General features: G+C 43.2%; 1 long non-coding RNA gene across 2 annotated transcripts in view; it reads right to left on the bottom strand.

Moving 5' to 3' along the window:
• The window catches only part of LOC116978658, a 32,931-nt gene extending 27,126 nt beyond the window's left edge, over positions 1-5,805 (bottom strand). Inside the window, exon 1 of one of the 2 annotated variants that reach the window (XR_004413496.1) lies at positions 5,318-5,805. This is a non-coding gene — a long non-coding RNA (uncharacterized LOC116978658). Of the gene's footprint in view, positions 1-5,201 lie in introns of both variants that reach the window. The other variant, XR_004413495.1, reaches the window with a different exon arrangement.
• Positions 5,806-20,231: the final 14,426 nt, after the last annotated feature.

Raw genomic sequence — 20,231 nt, 5'->3', positions numbered from 1 at the left:
ATTGGTGGAATATGCTTTACAAATAGCATGGCCAGTAAACCTTCCCCATTATCACTGTGGATGGGAGAACACTGTGGAAGGGAGAACACTGTGGAAGGGAGAACACCACGGATGTAGAACACTGGGTGGTAGAACACGTATGATGGTGGTAGATAATGATTGGGAAAGACCTTTGGTTTGGGAGTTAGAGCAGGTGAAAGGGAGTGCACTGCAGTTGTAGGGATGGAGTGGGGAAGGTGGATTGGAGAGTTAGATGAAAGGGAAGTGGATCCTGAGGTATGGAGTATGGGACATAAAAACACTCAGAATGGAAAGGTTTGGGATAATGAACAGATGTGCTTGTGGAAATGGGGCAGGTTTGGGGAAATGACGGGAAGGGGAGGACATAATAAATAGAAAGGTAGAGCCCATTCAGCCCGTTATATCTGTTCTGCCTTTTAATATTAAAATGTCTGATCCTTTAGCAAAGCACCACTTCACACCTGCACATTCTCTTGCATCTACACACCTATCAATCCTTGCCTTGAATATACTCAGCAACTGATCCTCCTCAGCCCTGTCAGGGAAAGAACGCTCCTGAATGAAATGTCTTCTCATTTCAGTACTTAATAGCCAACCACGAGATCACAACCTATTGTTCTAGGGAGCTCCAAGAGGGGAATCATCAACACTGCCTCTACTCTGTCAAGCCTGGTACGAATTTTGTACATTTGAATGAGATCATCTAAAGTCATAAAAGTGAGCAGAGATTGAGTGCAGTTAAAGTGTGTTCATGTGACAGAGGCACCACCCCAGGAACAGTCTTGTAGGGATCAGAGACTTTCACACAGTTTGGAGAGGACATCAAGGTTTGGGATCCAGAGACGTGTGGAAAGTGCAAGGACACATCAGCAGAGTTAAGTTGGAAGACCATTCCTGGCAAATATAAACTTAGAGTAGGAATCTGCAAGGGACCACAGTGACCAACCCAGCTGGAATCAGGCCTGCTTCTGTGTTTGAGACCACGGCCATTCATGTACAATAAACTCACAAATTAGGAATAGGAGTAAGGGTCTGGGCCCTCGTTGCTCCACATGTTTAAGAGGTCATGGCTAATTTAAAGTGTAGGAAGGAACTGCAGATGCTGGTTTAAACCGAAGATAGACACAAAATGCTGGAGTAACTCAGCGGTCCAGGCAGCATCTCTGGACAGAAGGAATGGGTGATGTTTCGGGTCGAGACAAATCTGAAGAAGGCTCTTGACCCGAAACATCACCCATTCGTTCTCTCCAGAGAACATGGCTGATTTAATTACAGCCTTACCTCTGTATTCCTATTTATCACAAGAAACCTTACCTATGTGTCATCCACAACCCCGCCCCCCACCCCCCCCCCCCCCCCCCCACCCACCCCTCCCCCATCTTTTTCATCAAGGATAGTGGAAACCCATTTGCTGAATACTTTTTCCAGCTTCTAAAGTATTTAGTAAAATAAGTTTCCCTATTCTTTGAAAGAGAATTCCAAAAGCTCACATCCATCTAAAAGGGAAATGTTCTCCTCCTCCCCATCTTAATTAGGCAACTCCTTACTTTTAAGCCATGACTGTTAATTTTTGGTTCTCCCATTAAATAAAATGCTCTCGCACATCCACCCAATCCAAGATATTTCATGCTTCAATACTTGCAAACTCACGTCAACAAGCCAGGCTTGTCCAACCTTTACTAAGACAACCCCACTAATTCCCAGCAGAGATCTATAAACCCTCTCTGAACAGTTTTAGTGATTTGATTATGTGCCAAGCAGCATCCACATCAGTGTTGCCTTTCATCTGCTATTACTGAAAATCTCCAGTGCCTCCCTGCATGAAAAAAAGTTGCAGATGCTCAAATCAGAATGTTAGAAATACTGTTTGAGTGTTTGTCTTTTTCCTTCAGATTTCCGCACATGGATTACACCCAAGTGAAACATTTTAAAAAGTATGCTGCTGATTCACATGATATAAATACACACATGATACTCGACAATAAACAGCATTAGAGTTTCCAATAACATTTCATAGCATCGTGTGACTATAAATGTCACGCTACTTATTACTGAAGCAGAAACAAAGAACTGAAGTTGCTGGTTAACACACAAAATGACACTAAGTACTGGATTAACTCAATGAGTCAGGCAGCACCACTGCAGACATGGAAAGGTGACGTGCCAGGTCGAGACCTACCCATGTTCTCTAGAGATGCTGCCCGACCCGCTGAATTGCTCTGGCTCTTTGTGTTATTACTCAAGCAATCTGTTTTAGCGTTGTGTTGAGGGAACATTAACCATGCATTCTTGAAAATGTATTGTGGGTTCGTTAACCTCCATCTCCACACAGGAGAAACATAAACAGGAGCAGGATTAGGCCACCAGGCCCCATAAGCCATCCAAGATGGCACCCAACCCAAGTGACCATTTGCGAGCTAGCCACAGAAGCAGATCTGCAATCACATATTACAATTGCTCCACATTCTTACATCTCTACTCATACAGCAACATTCCTTACTTTAACTATGATCTTCTTAAACTCCTCTCAGGTCTGTCATTTGTGATCCTCAGACTATCTTTGATCAGACTTTGCTGGCTTTACCTTGCACTGAACGTTATTCCCTCATCATGTGTCTATACACTGTAATGGCTCGATTGTAATCATGTATTGTCTTTCTGCTGACTGGATAGCACGCAACAAAAGCTTTTCACTGTACCTCAGTACACGTGACAATAAACTAAACTAAACTGAAGCCTGCCCCGCCATTCACGGCTGGTCTATTCTGGCCTCAACTTGTCTTCTGTGTCAGTTCCTTCTAGGTTTTTGGAAAAATCAGGGCTTGAGAGCTATCCACATCAACCTTAAATACATCTAGTGACCTTGGCCTAATCTGATCTAGTCTGATCCAGGAAACAGACAAGGCTGGGGTTTAACAGGACACCTGAAATGGGGCTTTCTGACTGTGCAGCACTCCCTGGGTCTTGCACTATTTACAGTGCCCTCCATAATGTTTGGGACAAAGACCCATCATTTATTTATTTGTCTCTGTACTCCACAATTTGAGATTTGCAATATAAAAAAAAATCACATGTGGTTAAAGTGCACATTGTCAGATTTTAATAAAGGCAATTTTTATACATTTTGGTTTCACCATGTAGAAATTACAGCAGTGTTTATACATAATCCCTAATATGTGTCTATACACTTCAGAATTCATTATGTTACCACCATCAGCAGTTGTATCATCAATGAAGATAAGTGAGCCAGTACCTTCAGCAGCCATACATGCCCAGGCCACAACAACCCCACCACCATGTTTCACAGATGACGTGGTTTGCTTTGGATCTTGGGCAGTTCCTTTTCTCCTCCACACTTTGCTCTTGCCATCACTCTGATATAAGTTCATCTTCATCTCATCTGTCCACAAGACCTTTTTCCAGAACTGTGGTTGCTCTTTTAAGTACTTCTTGGCAAACTGTAACCTAGCCATCCTATATTTGCAGCTAACCAGTGGTTTGCGTCTTGCAGTGTAGCCTCTGTATTTCTGTTCATGAAGTCTTCTGCGGACAGTGGTCATTGACAAATCAACACCCGACTCCATTTGCACAACTTTGGTCCTCATGTTGAAAAACAGCAATAAAAGTTTCCAAAGGTGATGGAAAGACTGGAGGAAAGACTAGGTGCTGAGAGCTCTATTACACCTGCATTATGGAGGCAAATAAACACACCTGAGCAATTACAGACCTGTGAAGCTATGTGTCCCAAACATTATGGTGCCCTGAAATGGGGTGGGGGGGGGGGGGAAGTGGGACTACGTATAAACACAGCTGTAATTTCTACATGGTGAAACCAAAATGTATAAAAATTACCTTTACTAAAATCTGACAATCTGCACTTTAACCACATGTGATTTTTTTTTTCTATTACAAATCTCAAATTGTGGAGTCCGGAGGCGAATAAATAAATGATGGGTCTTTGTCCCAAACCTTATGGAGGGCTGAGACTCTGGCATTGATATTGAATGCACACATTTCTGATTCAGAGCTGAGAATGCTGCTACTGAGGTTTGACTCACTCATACGTGCCCTCTCCCTGGTTGGTAGAGGATAGACGGAGAAGTGATTTGAACAGATTTTAACCTCCTTTAATCTGAAGCATTTGCAACAATTCGAACTCCGCTTCTTCATGACTCAGAATGCAATCTGTCCGTCTGGCAGTCACGGTGGCGCAGCGGTAGTTGCTGCCTTACAGCAAAGACCCGGGTTCGATCCCGACTCCGGGTGCTGTCTGTATGGTGTTTGCACGTCCTCCCCGTGATATGCGTGGGTTTTCTCCAAGATCTTCGGTTTTCTCCCACACTCAAAAGACGTACAGGTTTGTAGGTTAATTGGCTTGATAAATGTAACAAAATGTCCAGTATAAAATTGTCCAGTGCTGAGTGATGGTCTACCTCTACCTAAAGCTTTTCAGCGAACTACATCAAGATCTACATTAGCTGCACCGTAACTATCCTCTGCTGTAAGCGATGCCTCATCTCGGAGATGAGGAGACAGTTTTCGATCATGAAGAAGGCAGAAAAGAAACCGTAGCTCCTACCCGGTATCTTTTACACAAAATCTTTTTTTTCACTTGCAACATTTCTCCGAGTTAGAAATCTGCATGATTAAAATAAAAATGCAGCAAATTTGCTCCATTTTACCCCCCAATCTTTCCCAACCCTTGCCTCCAAATGGAAGCGAGATATTTGGATTTATTATAGTTTGCATGCTCATGCTAATACAATAGCAGGGTGCTTCCTACACAAGACCATCTCAACCAAGTCACATTGATAAACGATAATATTGCCCGGACACAAGAAAGATATTCATTTTTACTTCTAACACCCGTTAATATCGCAAATGCCCTTCCAAGAACTACGCGGCGGCAGGTCCACAACAGGTGCTGGGACCTCTCGTTATTTCAAAGTCTCTACTTCAAATAATGATAGGAATAAGAAACTTAAATCGTTTTTTTTCACGCCAGTGTACGCGATCATATAAGCAGAGGATGTCCATTATCAGCAGAAACCTCGTGTGGTTCAATAGTTTTTTGTTGCCAGTAACCGATTCACATCAGACGTGCCCGCACCTTCAATGAAAGCATTTCACTCAATACAATTAAATTTCCGCGTTTGTCTTTCATCAACAATGCTGCTCACCTTTATGGACTAAGCTTACGAGAGTTCAGGGCAGAGCGAGCTGTTTACAGGTTTCCAACCTCCATCCTTCCTTAGCAGCGCCTCCACAAGACACTCTCACAAGTTTCATTCATCACCCCTGAGCATTTTCGCCCCTTCAACAGTTGCCTGCGTTGGTGACGGGTGGGTCACGCGAATTGGCGAGCAGCCTATCAAACCCTGGCCACAGACAGAAGATGTCTCGGATGGAGCGGAGAGCGCTACACGGTACACAGTCCTGTCTTTCAGCAGAGCTGTGTGCGTCTTATTGCTGCGAGGGATTTTGCTGAGACTAGGCTTTACTAGCTGCATGTCTGGGCCACTGCAATACTTTGTGATTCCTCGCGGCAGACTTTGATAAATTCATGCTGAAAACCTTGATTTGTTCGGAGCCCCGTTGCTTAGAATTAATTCAAACGACGCTACTCAAACAATGTTAGCACCAAGCAATCACCACCCACTTTTGTTGGTGTACAATCTTCCGTCAAATTTGATGTTTTTTTTACATCGCAAGTAAGCTAAAAAAAAAGACTGTTGTAGCCCGAGTTCTTCAACACCAATATTTTACTGTTATCTCAATTCCCCAGCTGCTTACTGTTCACTGGCCCTGAGGAAATGTGATTGACCCAGAACTGCCTTTTCATATTTGGGACACTTACATGTTGACAACTTGGGTCGGTAGGTTAATTGGCTTCTGTAGACAGTCCCGAGTGTGTTTATGAATAATAGATCCTGGGGGGTAGTTTAATGTGCGCCAAAAGCTGGAGTGTTTTCTCCAGAACGTTGGAGGTTGAGAGGAAAACTAGCAACCCCTGCATTCCCTCTCTCTCCATCCCTTCCCCACCCTAATCGCCCTGCCAGCTTCACTGATGGTATCTCTTCCTGACCACCTCTTCAAAAGCCAGCAATGGACCATTGTGGGCTCCACCTTTCCATGGTCATCAGTGCCGGCTCTAATTTGATCTGAACCTTTTTATACAGTTTCCCTTTCCCCTGACACTCAGTTTGAAGAAGGGTCTCGATCCACAACATCACCTATTCCTTTTCTCCAGGGATGCTGCCTGACCCGCTGAGTTGCTCCAGCATTTTGTGTCTATCTTTTAGAAATAGATAAAAGTATGAGAGGCATAGATAGGGTAGAGAGTCAGAATAATTTCCTCTAGGTGGAAATGTCAAGCAATAGGAGGTGAGAGGGCGGAGGGTGCAAGGTTATGCAGGGGTAGTTATTTTCACACAGTGGTGGGTACTTGGAGTGCACTGCCAGGGTTGGTGGTGGCGACAAATACGATAGTGGAATTTAAGAGATTTTTAGCACAGGCATATACAGGGAGTGGTGGGATGTGGATCATGTGGAAACAAGGAACTGCAAATGCTAGTTTACCAAGGAAAGATACAAAATGTTGGAGTAACTCAGCAGGTTAGGCAGCATCCCTGGAGGACTCAGATAGGCGATGTTTCAGGTCGGGACTCTTCTTCAGAATCTAAATGGAGCATGTGCAGGCAGAGGAGATTAGTTTAACTTGGCAATATATTTGGCATGAACATTGTGGGGCGAAGGGCCTGTTCCTGTGCTATGTTCTGTGTTCTATAATACAATGGGATTAATATAGGAACAGTGTAAATAGGTGTAGGAAGAAACTGCAGATGCTGGTTTACACTGAAGATAGACACAATAGACAATAGGTGCAGGAGTAGGCCATTCGGCCCCTCGAGCCAGCACCACCATTCAATGTCATCATGGCTGATCATCCACAATCAATACCCCTTTCCTGCCTTCTCCCTATATCCCTTGGCTCCACTATCTTTAAGAGCTCTGTCTAGCTCTCTCTTGAAAGCATCGAGAACCAGCCTCCACCGCCCACTGAGACAGAGAATTCCACAGACTCACAACTCTCTGTGTGAAAAAGTTTTTCCTCCTCTACTTTCTAAATGGCTTACCCCATATTCTGGACGCTGGAGTGACTCAGCGGGACAGGCAGCATCTCTGGAGAGAAGGAATGGGTGACATTTCAAGACACTTCTTCAGACTCCAGAGTCTGAATAGCCATCTGAAGTCCCTTGCACTTTTTAATATCTGCACCTTCACTGTAACTGTGATACTTTAATGCTAAAACAAGGAACTGCAGATGCTGGTTTACAAAAAGAGACACAGTGCTGGAATAATCCAACAGGTCAAGCATTATCACTGGAGTGCATGAATAAGTGACATTCAAGTTAGGACTTTTCTGCAGAATCTGAATATGGGTCTCATATTGAATTGTCACCTATCTATGCTCTCCAGGGATGCTGCCGGACCCACTAAGTTACTCCAGCACATTGTATCTTTTTTTGCTATAATGTGGCAATGGTATATTCTACACTTTGGAGTTTTTCACATTGCACTATGTGTTGTACATGGATTTGGTTTGATTAAATTGGCATATACTATGATTTGACTGGATAACACACATGCAAACTTTTTACTGTATCTTGGTACACTTGACAACAATAAACCAATAGGAAATTGTGAACTCTTTGCTTTGTCTACTTTAGCATTTGGAAACCAACAGTTCTAAACCCACCACCAAGCACATGTTCTACCAATCTGCAGTTATCCTTGCACTTGGGTATGTTTTTGACACAGGCAACCTTCACCAGATGTCTCAGATCCAGGGGATGCCACTTAAAAACATTTCAGATCTATCGGTAGTATTCTGTAGGACAGCAACCCCATATTGAGACTCTGACCATACTCTGTGGTTGCCGTATATGGCCCAGATTATACAAAAACCTGTCTCCCATAACACTGCTGTACTCCAAGCTCCACCTCAGAAGAGACAGAGCTCGGAATTTATATGGCATCAACTTATAACATCCTCTATTACAACCCTTACGTGCTAATGGTGAAAATTCTAATGACTGGCTGATTTTTTTTTTGGCCACAGTTAAAATCTGAATCCGTCCTGCAGAATACAGTATATCATTATTTTAGATAATATTATCTTTGCTCTTTTGTTTCTTTAACCAAATACTGGGGACATGGTGGATTGTCACCTGGTCGTGGTGGAGAAACTTGTGTGGACCTGAGATCCTGAGAGCGATGCTGTCTGGTCCTATGCTCCTGGTAGGGCCACCCATGGCGGTAAGGTCAAGGGGGAGGTCTCTGACAAAGAGCAACCCAACCAAGACCTCAACGGTGGAACAGGCGGAGGACGATGGTTGACATTAGTGGAGCGTCACAACGGCTGGGAAGGCAGATGAAGGCTGCAGCAGAATAGGGTCCCCAGTCCTCTTGGACTCCATGCGACTGGATCTTGACCCAGATCTGTCAAGGACCGTGGGGTGGCTGTTTGTGCACCAGTCTCCCCACGTTAAACAAAGTCACGCACAGGCATCCTCCATATAGGGAATAGCACCCTGGAGACACCCATGGTCAGCCATGACCGAAGGGGGCCTAAGAAAATAAGGTAGAGATCCTCTTATCCCATCATTGCTGTGTGGACATCCTCAAATACACCCTATCAAAATACAGAGAGCTTATTCATAATATGGTTGGTAGCAGAAGGCTGCAAAAAAACAATTATATATTAAATGAAGGGGTAAAGGGGAAATTTTATTTTTGTTGGCTCCTAAGATGTGCGGAGTCATTTATATTTCATATATATGGTCTTTCAGAAAGTTATCGATGAGAGAGGCTTATGGAATTTGAGCAAACATCTAATGAAAATTCTCTCACGGTTTACTCTCTGATGAAGGCTCTTTTAAAACTGAAACTCTGAATCCTTAGTATACTGACAATCCCTGGAGGGATCATTAACAGGCCATCTCCTTGCAACTTCTGAAAGTTGGGCAGGACCATTAGTTGAGATTTTCCTGTGCTGCAGAGGAGGCCATGATAGCTGAGATGAAATGGAAAAGAGAGGTTCTCCATCCTAAGAGAGCCTGGTCGCAGCCCAAGACATATTTCAGAAGCAGGAGACAGCTGTGCGGACCAGGGAATGCAAGGAACAGTGCCAAGGGAAAATACTGTGTCACCAAAAGCTCAAAAATCAATGAATACAGCTTTAACTTTAAAGTGGTATCAATTGCACAACAAACCTCACACACTATTGCAAGTACCACTCTCCTATCCCTCACCAACCTATAGTATCGATCAGTCATAACCTGCAGTTCACCTTCAAGTGTCCAACCACAATCTCGGCAGCTCACCATTTTTCTTAGCCTCATTCACAGACATGGCCTACTTCTGCTTCTCAATCCATTGTTGCAAACTTTGGGGAATGACAGTCCCAACGAATTCTCAACATGCAATGATTATTGAAAAGCAGGGCTACCAGAACTCATGGAACAGCTTCCAGCTGCACTCTCCACTGGGACATGCTGAACACTAACACAAAATTGCCCAATGAATAATTTAACCTAACTGTCAAGAACGTAATGAAATAATCATGGCCAATTCCAATGGCTTGGAATTTTAGTACTTTTTTTTGGCTGGATCCTAGTGCCAGTAAATATTCCACCTGCTCAGCAACTGCATTACAATTGTGACTGAATGTACAGGATAATCTGAGACATCTTGGGGTCCATGTCCACACCTCCCTATAAGTGGTAACACAAGTAGACAGAGTGGTAAAGAAGGCATATGATATACTTGCCTTTGTATAAGACTCTGGAAGTCATATTGAGCTCATATTGTGTGCAGTGCTGGTTGTCCCATTACAGGAAGGTTGTGGAGGCTTTGGAGAGAGTGCAGAAGAGGGTTACCGGGATACTACATGGAATAGAGTGTATTAGCTATAAGGAGAGTTTGGACAAACTTGGATTGTTTTTTCTGAAACATTAGAGAATGAGGGGAGACCTGATAGAAGTATAAGAAATTATGAGATGCAACATACTATTCTTTTTTCCAGGTCCGAATGTAAGTCTGCAGGGAATGGAGGGACGTGGATCACGATTACTTTATAACTTGTTCAACATCTTGTACGGCACCTACATTGTGGCCGAAAGGGCCTGTTCCAGTCATGTACTGTCTATGTTCTTTCTATAGAGAGTGCAAGCTGCCATTGGAAGTGCTCACAGGATTAACACTCTGGGCAAGTGGAAGGGAAAGTTCTCCAATGGGTGGCACAGTGGCATAGTAGATAGTGCTACTGTTTTAAATTGTTTTTAATGTCGAGATACAGCATGGCCCTTCAGCCCTCACTCACCAATGATCACCCACACACTAGTTCTATCCTACACACTAGGGACAATTTATAGAAGCCAATTAAGCTACAAACCTGCACGTCTTTGGAATGTGGGAGGAAACTGGAGCATCCGGAGGAAACCCATGGGAGAAACACAGGGAGAACATACAGAATCCACACAGAGAGCACCCATGGTCAGGATTGAACCTGGGCGTATAGTGCTGCAAGGCAACAACTCTACCATTGCACTCTCTGGTGCTGTCAGTGAGGAGTTTGCACATTATTTCTGTGAACATGTGGGCTTCCCCCAGTGTGCTCCGGTTTCCAGTTATATCCCAAAGACTGCCAGCAGCTGGGCGGATTGTCTACTCAAAATTATCCCACGTATAGCTGGATGGAAGGAGAATCAGAGTTGATGGGCATGTGAATGAGAATGGCTGACAAGGAAATAAGAGGCAGTAAAAGGAACTAATGGGAATTGTTTTGAAACCAGCACAGACGTCATGGGCCGAATGGCCTCATTCTGTAATCTGAGAAAATATGACAAATATATATGATAGACTAGTCCAATCAATTGAAGGTAGATGGTCTGCAAGAATAGTGCACCAACACACACAGTTGATGGGAGGCAATATTGAAAAGGTCGCCAGATGTTGGCACTGTGGAAGTTGCATGGATGTTATTGAGTTAGGAAGGATCCTTACAAAAACAGACAGATCCACCATGAAGAGCTGAAGGTTCCATGGAGGTCTTAGCCCAGAAAGAATAAATATATGTCCATGTTTTGAAGCTGTCCTGTGTCAAGGAGTACCCACTTCATGTCTTGGCACCATGATACACTGAGATTCAACTTGCAAGGCTAAGGAGAAAGATGGAGACTAATTGGTCAGCTTGTGTCAGTGACACGTCCACCCTGAGAGCCTTTTTTTTAATAGACTATCCACATCAATGTGTGCACTGATCATGATTCCATGAAGTCAAGAGCAGTAATCCACACACCAGAGCTGATTCCATCTCACTGTCAAGCATCCAAGTCTAATTCTCCACTGCTACAGTTATCATGGAATTAAATTTCATTGGTGACATTTTCTGTTTTGGCTCCAGGTACTTTCTCCTGTGACAGCACAAATCCATGGCTCTAGTCTCTAACCCCAATAAGTTCATAAGTGACAGGTGCAGAATTAAGCCATTCGGACCATCTGGTCTACTCCACCATCAATAATGGGTGATCTACAATATCTTTCCCTCTCAACCCCATTCTTCTGTCTTCTCACTAGAACATCTGACAACTGTACGAATCAAGAATCTATCTATCTCTGCCTTAAACATATCCATTGAATTGGCCTCCATAACTTTCTGCAGCAATGAATTCCACAGATTCATCATTCTCTGACTAAAGAAATTCCTCCTCATCACTTTTCGAAACGAACATCCTTTTATTCTGAGGCTATTGCCTCTGGTTCTAGACTCTCCCACTAGTGGAAACATCCTCTCCACATCCACTCTATCCAGGCCTTTCACTATTTGGTAAGTTGCAATGAGGTACCCCCTCATCCTTCTGAAATCCAGCGAGTAGAGGCCCAGTGCAGTCAAACGCTCTGCAGCGCATCAACTGTTCTTGGTTACTTGGTCCTCCAAAATATTCCAACTGGAATTTAAACTGGAGGTGGTGAAGGGAGGGATTAAGCCAGAAAGGGTTATTGGGAAGAAAGTGCTACTTTAAATTTAGTTGCATCTGGTTGGGTAACTATAGTTGGGTGGAGATTATTCCATGCTTTAATTGTGCAGGGGAAGAACGAATTGCTGTACACATCTGTCTTTGTAGCTGGGATCACAAATTGGATCGAATGCCCTCGTCTGCTCCTAATTGGTTTGGGGTTGGTGTAGGTCTTGTGATCTATGTCTAGCTGACCACTTAACATTTTGTACAAACAGGTCAAACGGTGAGCTTCACCTGTTGACCTGAAAAAGTTAAGGGAGGCATGTCATAGCCAACAACATCATCCTCTCTCCTCCCCTTTTATTGTTTCATTGGTGTAATATATTGACTATTGGAAATTGCAGATTTCTCTGCCTTTTAATGACCATTATGCTGCTTCACCACAATCTACCAACAGGAGGAGTCCGGAGGAGCAGAAGTAGAAGTAGAAAGATGGCTGCATTTAAGTGTCAAGTGAGTTTATTTGTCATAGATATGAATCGGAACAATGAACTTGTTGCAGACACATTAGAGACAACATCAACAAAATTGCCTATCAATTCCCCTTTAATTCCTTTGCCAGGTGCCTCGACACTGGGAGCAAATTACAATGGTCAATTAACCCAACGGTGTATCTTTGGGATGCGGGAGGAAACCAGAGCACTTGGAAGAGTCATTTAAAATATCAAAGAGTAAAAGAAGATTCAACTAGATAATCCTCCCCGACTGACAGCCACAATTAAAACATTAGTAAGTCATGAGGGCTATTTTAACAAAATAATGTACATTTTGAAGTATATCTAATTGAAGTTTCTTGGATGCGGCCTTATTAGATCACAGCTAACAATGCGGCATTCCACCATGAAAAGGTTCCCCACCCCTGTCCTACACATTCACTTTAAGCCTGAGTCCCATTCCTATTCTGAGCTCTTCATTATGTTCTACAATGAAATCTCGGAACAACTGCTTATCTCGTGATGAGTCACATAACAACTCACTGGAATCAACTATTATTTCAGCACTTTCAAGTAATCACAACCCTTGCAGCTTATATCGGACTCACAGGAGATTTATTTGGTAAAGACAGATATAGAGCACTTACTGAAAGCGATGTGCTAGCTGTAAATGGAAGTGAAAGATTAATCTCATATCAAACCATCTGCTGCACGACATACAAAATCACTCAGAATCCATATAAAGAGTAAATGGAAATGAACATTGTAGAACCTTTCCTGTTAAAAGCAGATGAACTCTTCCATGAATGGAGGTAGTGTCAAATAAACTGTATGCATAAAATCAACATAGTCCTTGCTTGAAGCAAGTGATCAGCAAGCATGACTGACAGGGGATTATTCAATCATCTCCGCTTATTAGTTGTGGTATCTTTCAGATAAGGATTTGCTTCCTCCGTTTTCACTTTGTCCAAGTTTGCCTTTAATTCTATTCTTGTTTCATTGTGACTCTCTCTTGCACCGTTGCCCATTTTCCATTTACTCTCTCTTTCCTTTCACTTGTCACGAACACGCACTTCTGTTCTCGCCTTCTTTTCCCTTTTACTCTTCCCAAAGTCTTTGACATTTCTGATGCAAGAGGATCAACCCAATACACTAACTCAGCATCCCTTTCTACAAAGATACACATACTGACCTGCTGAGTATTTCCAGACATCATGTTTTTTTTTACATCCCAATCAGATTTCTGAAATGATTGGTACACAGGGTAGTTAGACGAGGAAAGTCGAGGATCAACAAACCTGCATTCATCGATGGGTGGGTGGTCGAGAAAGTCAACAGTTTCCATTTCCTGGGTGTGCACATCTCTGAAGATCTGTCCTGGACCCAGCAGACAGATCTTTCCTGTACAATCATACAGCAATCATAAAGCAAGCCCATCAGCACCTCTACTTGCTTAGAAGATTGAGTTGATTCGGTATGTCGATGAACTTCTACAGGTGTATGGTAGAGAGCATAAAGACTGGTTGCATCATGGCATGGATCCGCAAATTAAACGGACAGTAATGATGAGAATTTTAAAAAGTGGTAGAAGCTGCCTGATCAATCATGGATACTGACCTCCCCACCTTCAACGGGATCTATAGGAGGTGCTGCCAGCATCAAGGACCCACGCCACCCTGGACACACTCTCATTTCACTCCTGGCATCAGAAAGAAGTACTTCACCTGCCTGCTCCCCATAACCTTTGACACCCTTAAGGGCCTGTCCCACTGTGCGAGGTAATTCAAGAGTTCTCCTGAGTTTCCCCTGATTCGAACTCGGAGAATTACGGTAATAGCCGCTTGTAGGTACTCGGGGTTCTCGTGGACATTTTTCAACATGTTGAAAAAACATCACGAGCTTACCCCGTTTCCCGAGTACCTGCCGTTAGCATTACGAGCCGCTAAGACGTATACTTACATTCTACGTACTTGCCACAAGTTTGATTTTCTTTTAAACTCGGGAGAGCTCTTGGGTAAACTCGTATAGTGGGACAGGCCCTTAACTAATCAAGAACCTGTCAAACTTTACTTTACAAATGCCCAATGATGGCCTCCACAGCCATCTGTGGCAATTAATTCCATAGATTCACTGCCCTCTGACTAAAGAAATTCCTCCTCACCTCCTTTCCAAAGGTGTATCCTTTTATTCTGGCCTGTTCCTATGCTGTACTTTTCTATGCTGCTCTATGTTCAATGTTCCATAGTATTATTCACAGACACAATTTGACACTGAGCCCTCTTTCGGCCATTGAAATACATGTTAAATATAAGATAAGTGCAGGACTAGAGAAAGCAAGGGACAAAATCATGAAGGGATTTGAACACATGTGAGCATGTTAAATTGTACTGCATACATGTTTGTAGTATTTGAAGATGGACTCTAGCATGCTTGGTTCTATTAGCCTTCCCACCCCCTTCAAGGCTCAAAGCAAGGTAGGGCACGTTTCCATGGCAACTGTCGGCTCCTCAAAGACAGGAGAACAAGGGAAACAGATGACAGTTTACTCAGCTCAAAGTGACGCTGTGTTTGATTTTCTAATTCCTTAGCAAGTCAACGTATATATTGTTTAAAAATATAATTGCTTGCAAAATACAATAAAAGGTACAATGTTTTAAAAGAATTCATGAAGAGACCTCATGATTTTTTCTTTCATTATGGCCATCTTTCTGCGATGTAATTAATTCATAATGTCCAAGGCTGCCACACAGCATTTGCCTGAGTCTGTAGTTCAGGTTGAGAACAGGCTGCGCTTCTTTCTGTTGTCACTTAGCATTATGTTGAAGACAGTCAACTAAATCATTCAAAGCACTGTAATGTTGGAGGGTAGTTTCCATTGGTTGTGGACCAAATATGCACAAGCAGCAAGATAGGAATTATCTCTAGCACTTATTTTTTCTCAATCTTGCGTTTCTTTGTTTAAGCCCTGCAGATGGCAAGTGCCCTGGCTGTTCAACCGTGTAGATTCCACAGCTCTTCCTTTTGCTTGTCTTAATCTTGTGAGCCGATCATTCATCTCCTCGATGGGTAAAAGTAATTGGGCTAGAAATTCTTTAACGCAAATTGAAACGAAAGTTTACTCTGGCTGCTCTGAATTTTGTCCCACATCCTAAAGATGTGCAGATTGGTAGGTTAAATGGCCATTCACCACAATGAGACAGCAACCATGGCTGATCAATCTTTCCCTCTCAACCTCCTACCTTCTTCCCATAACCTTTGACAACATTACTAATCAAGAACCTGTCAACATCCGCATTAAAAGTTTCCAGTGACTTGGGCTCCACAGCAGTCTGTGGCAATGAATTCCACAGATTCACCACACTCTGACTAAATAAATTCCTTCTCCTCTCCTTTCTAAAGGTACATCCTTTATTTTGAGGCTGTGCCCTCTGGTCCAAGACTCTCCCACTAGTGGAGACATCCTCTCCACATCAATTCTATTCAGTAAGTTTTAATGTGGTCCACCCTCATCCTTCTAAACGCCAGCTGGGGTAAACCTCCTCTTGACCATCTCCAATGCCAGCACATCCCTTCTCAGATATGGGGCCTAAAGCTACTCATAATAGTCCGACTAGTGTTGTTTAAAGCCACAGCATTCCATCCCTGCTTTTACATTCTAGTCCATTTGAAATCTATATCTATCTATATTACTAAAAGTCTAATCTTGACCACTTCCTGTTGTTCTGTATATTGATTTTTTAGAAATAACGCTGCCATTTTAGGCTGTGATTTTTGGCCATCTTACTCAGAGTCCCCATAGCTGCGCAGGGCAAGAGGAGTTTTCCCATCGATGAAAAATATAAGAGTTATTAGTGTTTAAAAAATGTTAAGATTCTCTCTCCTGTCAATCACGCCATGAAGGCCACGCCCCTTCTGGTGGGAGGGGGGAGGGACTATAAGACCCAGAAGTGTGGGTGTGGCTCAGTCTCTGCAAGATGGAGGAGGGAGAGGTCACGACTCACTGTCTTTAATGGCCTTGCACCCTGCTTGAAATGGTATGAAACTGCACTTGAATTTGGTGGCCTTGCACCTTGCTTGAAAAGGAATAGCCGTGAGTCAACTGTCAGCCCACCAGCCGTGAGTGAGTGAGCTGCCAGCACAACAGGCTTGAGTGGCTGAGCCACCAGCCAAAGAATCCATTAGGCCCACAATGTCCATACTATCCCTCTGGAAACCAGTCCCTTCAGCCCACAACACCCATACTAGCGCTCTAGAAAGCCCCCCCCCCACCTCCCCCCACTGGCCACCAATATTGGAATTGGTGGAGAGGTGGAATATTGCGTTGGGGGACCAGCCCTCATGTGTGATGCTAGGACCCACGGGTCCCACTTAGTCTAGTATATATATAGAACTCTCATTTTGCGCAAAAAAGGTACCCGATAGTGCTATGAGTTTTAAAATAATGGCCAACTGTACAGACGTTGACTATTTGTCTAGGCTCGTGCAAGGAGAAGAGTCAGTGGCAGCCTAGTGTGGAACAACACAGATGTTTAGGGACAACTTCAATCAGAGCTGGGGAGCAGTGAATCTGTGGTAAACGAATGAATGAAAACTTTATTGTCATTCAGATATACACCTAGACACAGTGCACCTTGAACGAAATTTCGTTGCATTTGACTCTCCAAATCAGGTAAATAGTAAAAGTAAAAGTGCTAGGTGCGTCCATAAAAATGCCTCATGTGCATGGTTCTGTAAAATAAATATATATAAAAAGTTTTTTTAAAGTGTCGATATTTAAAAAGTTCTAGCCTCGGTTTTGTTGAATGTTCAGTAATCTTATGGCCTGGGGGATGAAGCTGTTGCAGAACCTGGTTGTCCCGCTCTTCATGCTGCGGTACCTCCTCCCATGGACCAAATCACACAAGGGTACTGGTTTACTGTTTAAATCCTATTTTAAGATGCTGTAATTTTCCTTTAAAGTTCTTAATGTTAAAAACACTGATGTGGGGAAACAAAAATATTTTGATAATTTGAGAATTTGAAGTTTTAGAAATAAAATGCTTGTTTCAGTTATCAGTTCTTATATTTCAATTTGGTTCAGGCTATCAAAAGGTGTGGGAACACACGGATCAGTGGAACTGATGTCAAAACTACACCTGTCATAGTGTTATTAAATGGTTGGGTAAGTTTAAGAACTGTTTGCGCTTATTCCTGCCCCCATTTACTCGTGATATGGTAAATATCTAACTAATATGTTTATAACTTGATAATTGCTCGCTTTACTCATTCTATTTCCTCTGTGTCTGTGGAACAAGCTGCCAGAGGAGGTGATTAAGGCAGGGATTATCGCAATGTTTAAGAAACCATAAGACGGGTACATGGATGGGACAGGTTTGGAGGGATATGGACCAAACGCAGGCAGGCGGAAATAGTGCAGCTGGGATATGTTGGCCGATCGGCAAATTAGGCCGAAGGGCCTTTTTCCACACTGTATTACTCTATGACTCTATGACCCACTATAGATAAATGTAATCTTCTCTTTGAAGTGGCTTAGCAAGCAACCCAAACACATTGGAAGACGGGCTCTCTGCCACCTTGTCAGGATAACAAGGTGACGCCAGAATTAACTGTTGAGCCATCCTGAGGTGTTGTGGGCCTAACTCAATGAAACACCAGTGAAGGGAGGTGCCAGCTTGATAACCCCAATAATATACTGGCATCTTCACGATCAGTCTACATGTGCTTGTTAACATGTCTATAGGTTATTATTACATATGGAGTTAGTTATTGTCCTAGTGCATATATTTGTATAAGCAGTTTAGATATTGCTTTGTCTTTGTGCTTTGTTTTCTTGGTTCAGCGCTTATGTTTGCGTAATAACACAAGTACTTTGTGTTTTAGTTGTAATGTACAAGAGATGAGCAAGAAATGCTGCCTTTATCACAACATCAGAGATTAACTTTAACAAGAAAACATTCTAACCATGTCAAGTCTTGGAAAATAGAGTTGTACAGGAAAGAAATGGGTTCTTCTGCCTACCATATCCATGACAACCTTTATTTGTCTGAAGAAGGGTTTCGGCCCGAAACGTCGCCTATTTCCTTCGCTCCATAGATGCTGCTGCACCCGCTGAGTTTCCCCAGCAATTTTGTGAACCTTTATTTTTAGTTGTGTTTAGAGATACAGCGGCAAAACAGGCCCTTCGGCCCAACGAGCCCGCCCTGACTAGCAATCCCCGCACATTAACACCATCCTAAACACTAGGGATAATTTACATGTATACCAAGCCGATTAACCTACCAACTTGTGCGCCCTTGGAGTGTGGTAGGAAACCGAAGATCTCAGAGAAAACCCACGTGATCACGGGGAGAACGTACAAACTCCATACAAACAGCACCCGTAGTCGGGATCGAACTCAGGTCACCGGCGCTGCAAGCGCTATAAGGCAGCAACTCTACCGCTGCTCCATCGTGTCCAACCATTCCAATCCTATTTGCCCACATTAATTATCCATCCTTCTATGCCCTGCCTAATCAAGTGCTTGTCTAAACATCTCTTAAACGTGGTGATGTTGTCTGATTCCACCACCTCTGGCAGCACATTCCAGGAAAATGTGGACTATTAGGGTCCTTTCGAATGACACAAGAGAGACCATTTCCATGAATCGACAAAGAAACTGTGGGGGAAAGCAGAAATAAATATCTCAAAGTCTTATCTGTAGAATTTCTGTTGAGAAAGGTATTGATACAAATACATCGATAGATTGATACAAATACATCGATAGATGCTCCTGAACACATCATCAGTGATGTAACCTGGGGTCATTGGGTGTTTCGGGTCTTTCAACATCAGACACCCTCACCCAGGTGACCCAGCCGTGGTTGATCAGACCACGACTTGTGTTCAGGTGGCATTCGCTCCTCCCTATGGACCTCCTCTCCTGATCCAGAGCCATCTCGAGGCCTTCTCCGCTGCCTCTGTGGTGTTCTTGATGGCCTTTCTCCTCGCCACTCCGTTCATGCCCAGTGCACTCAAGGCTTTGTAGAGCGATTGCCCTGCAAAACCTCTGCAGCCAACCTCGATAGGCATACACCTTGCCTTCCAGCCCACCTTGCGGCAGTCTATGACCAGCTCTTCATACTTGGCCAACTTCCTCTCGTGGGCCTCCTCCAGACGGTCATGTAATAGATGTAATAGATCTCCGAAGGAGTCTTTGACTGTTACTTTACACAGAGTCCAGGATGGAACACTCATCATAAACTGAGAATATTAGGCAGTGGACAATATGTACTGACAAATTTCAATCCCTACTTATCAATTATGAAACGCAGGAGGTTTAAACAACCGGCAATTATATTGTCACCAATACTTGTCCCATGTAGGGTTTTGACAGTAGTGGCTGATGAATATAATTGCATTTGAGTCACAATACTATGTTTCAGCTCTATCTAAGGAAGAAATTTACATGAAGGTTGCTATAGACACCGATCATCCATTCCGATCAACACGGTGCAATTTACAACGGTTCATTGAAATATGTTTCCAAACAGTGATCAGCAATTAGTTTTCCTTTTTCTGTCAAGAACTTTTCTGCCAGTTATATACTGTGCCAGTTCTATACTGTGCATTCCCTTATGCTTTTATACACTACTATACGAACACTCCTTAGTTTCCAAGGAATAAAGTGCCCGCCTGCTCAACCTCACTTGATTGT

The sequence above is a fragment of the Amblyraja radiata genome, chromosome 11 (genome assembly GCF_010909765.2).
Source record: "Amblyraja radiata isolate CabotCenter1 chromosome 11, sAmbRad1.1.pri, whole genome shotgun sequence".
Classification (NCBI taxonomy): domain Eukaryota; kingdom Metazoa; phylum Chordata; class Chondrichthyes; order Rajiformes; family Rajidae; genus Amblyraja; species Amblyraja radiata.
This window is presented reverse-complemented; position numbering and strand designations above follow the sequence as displayed.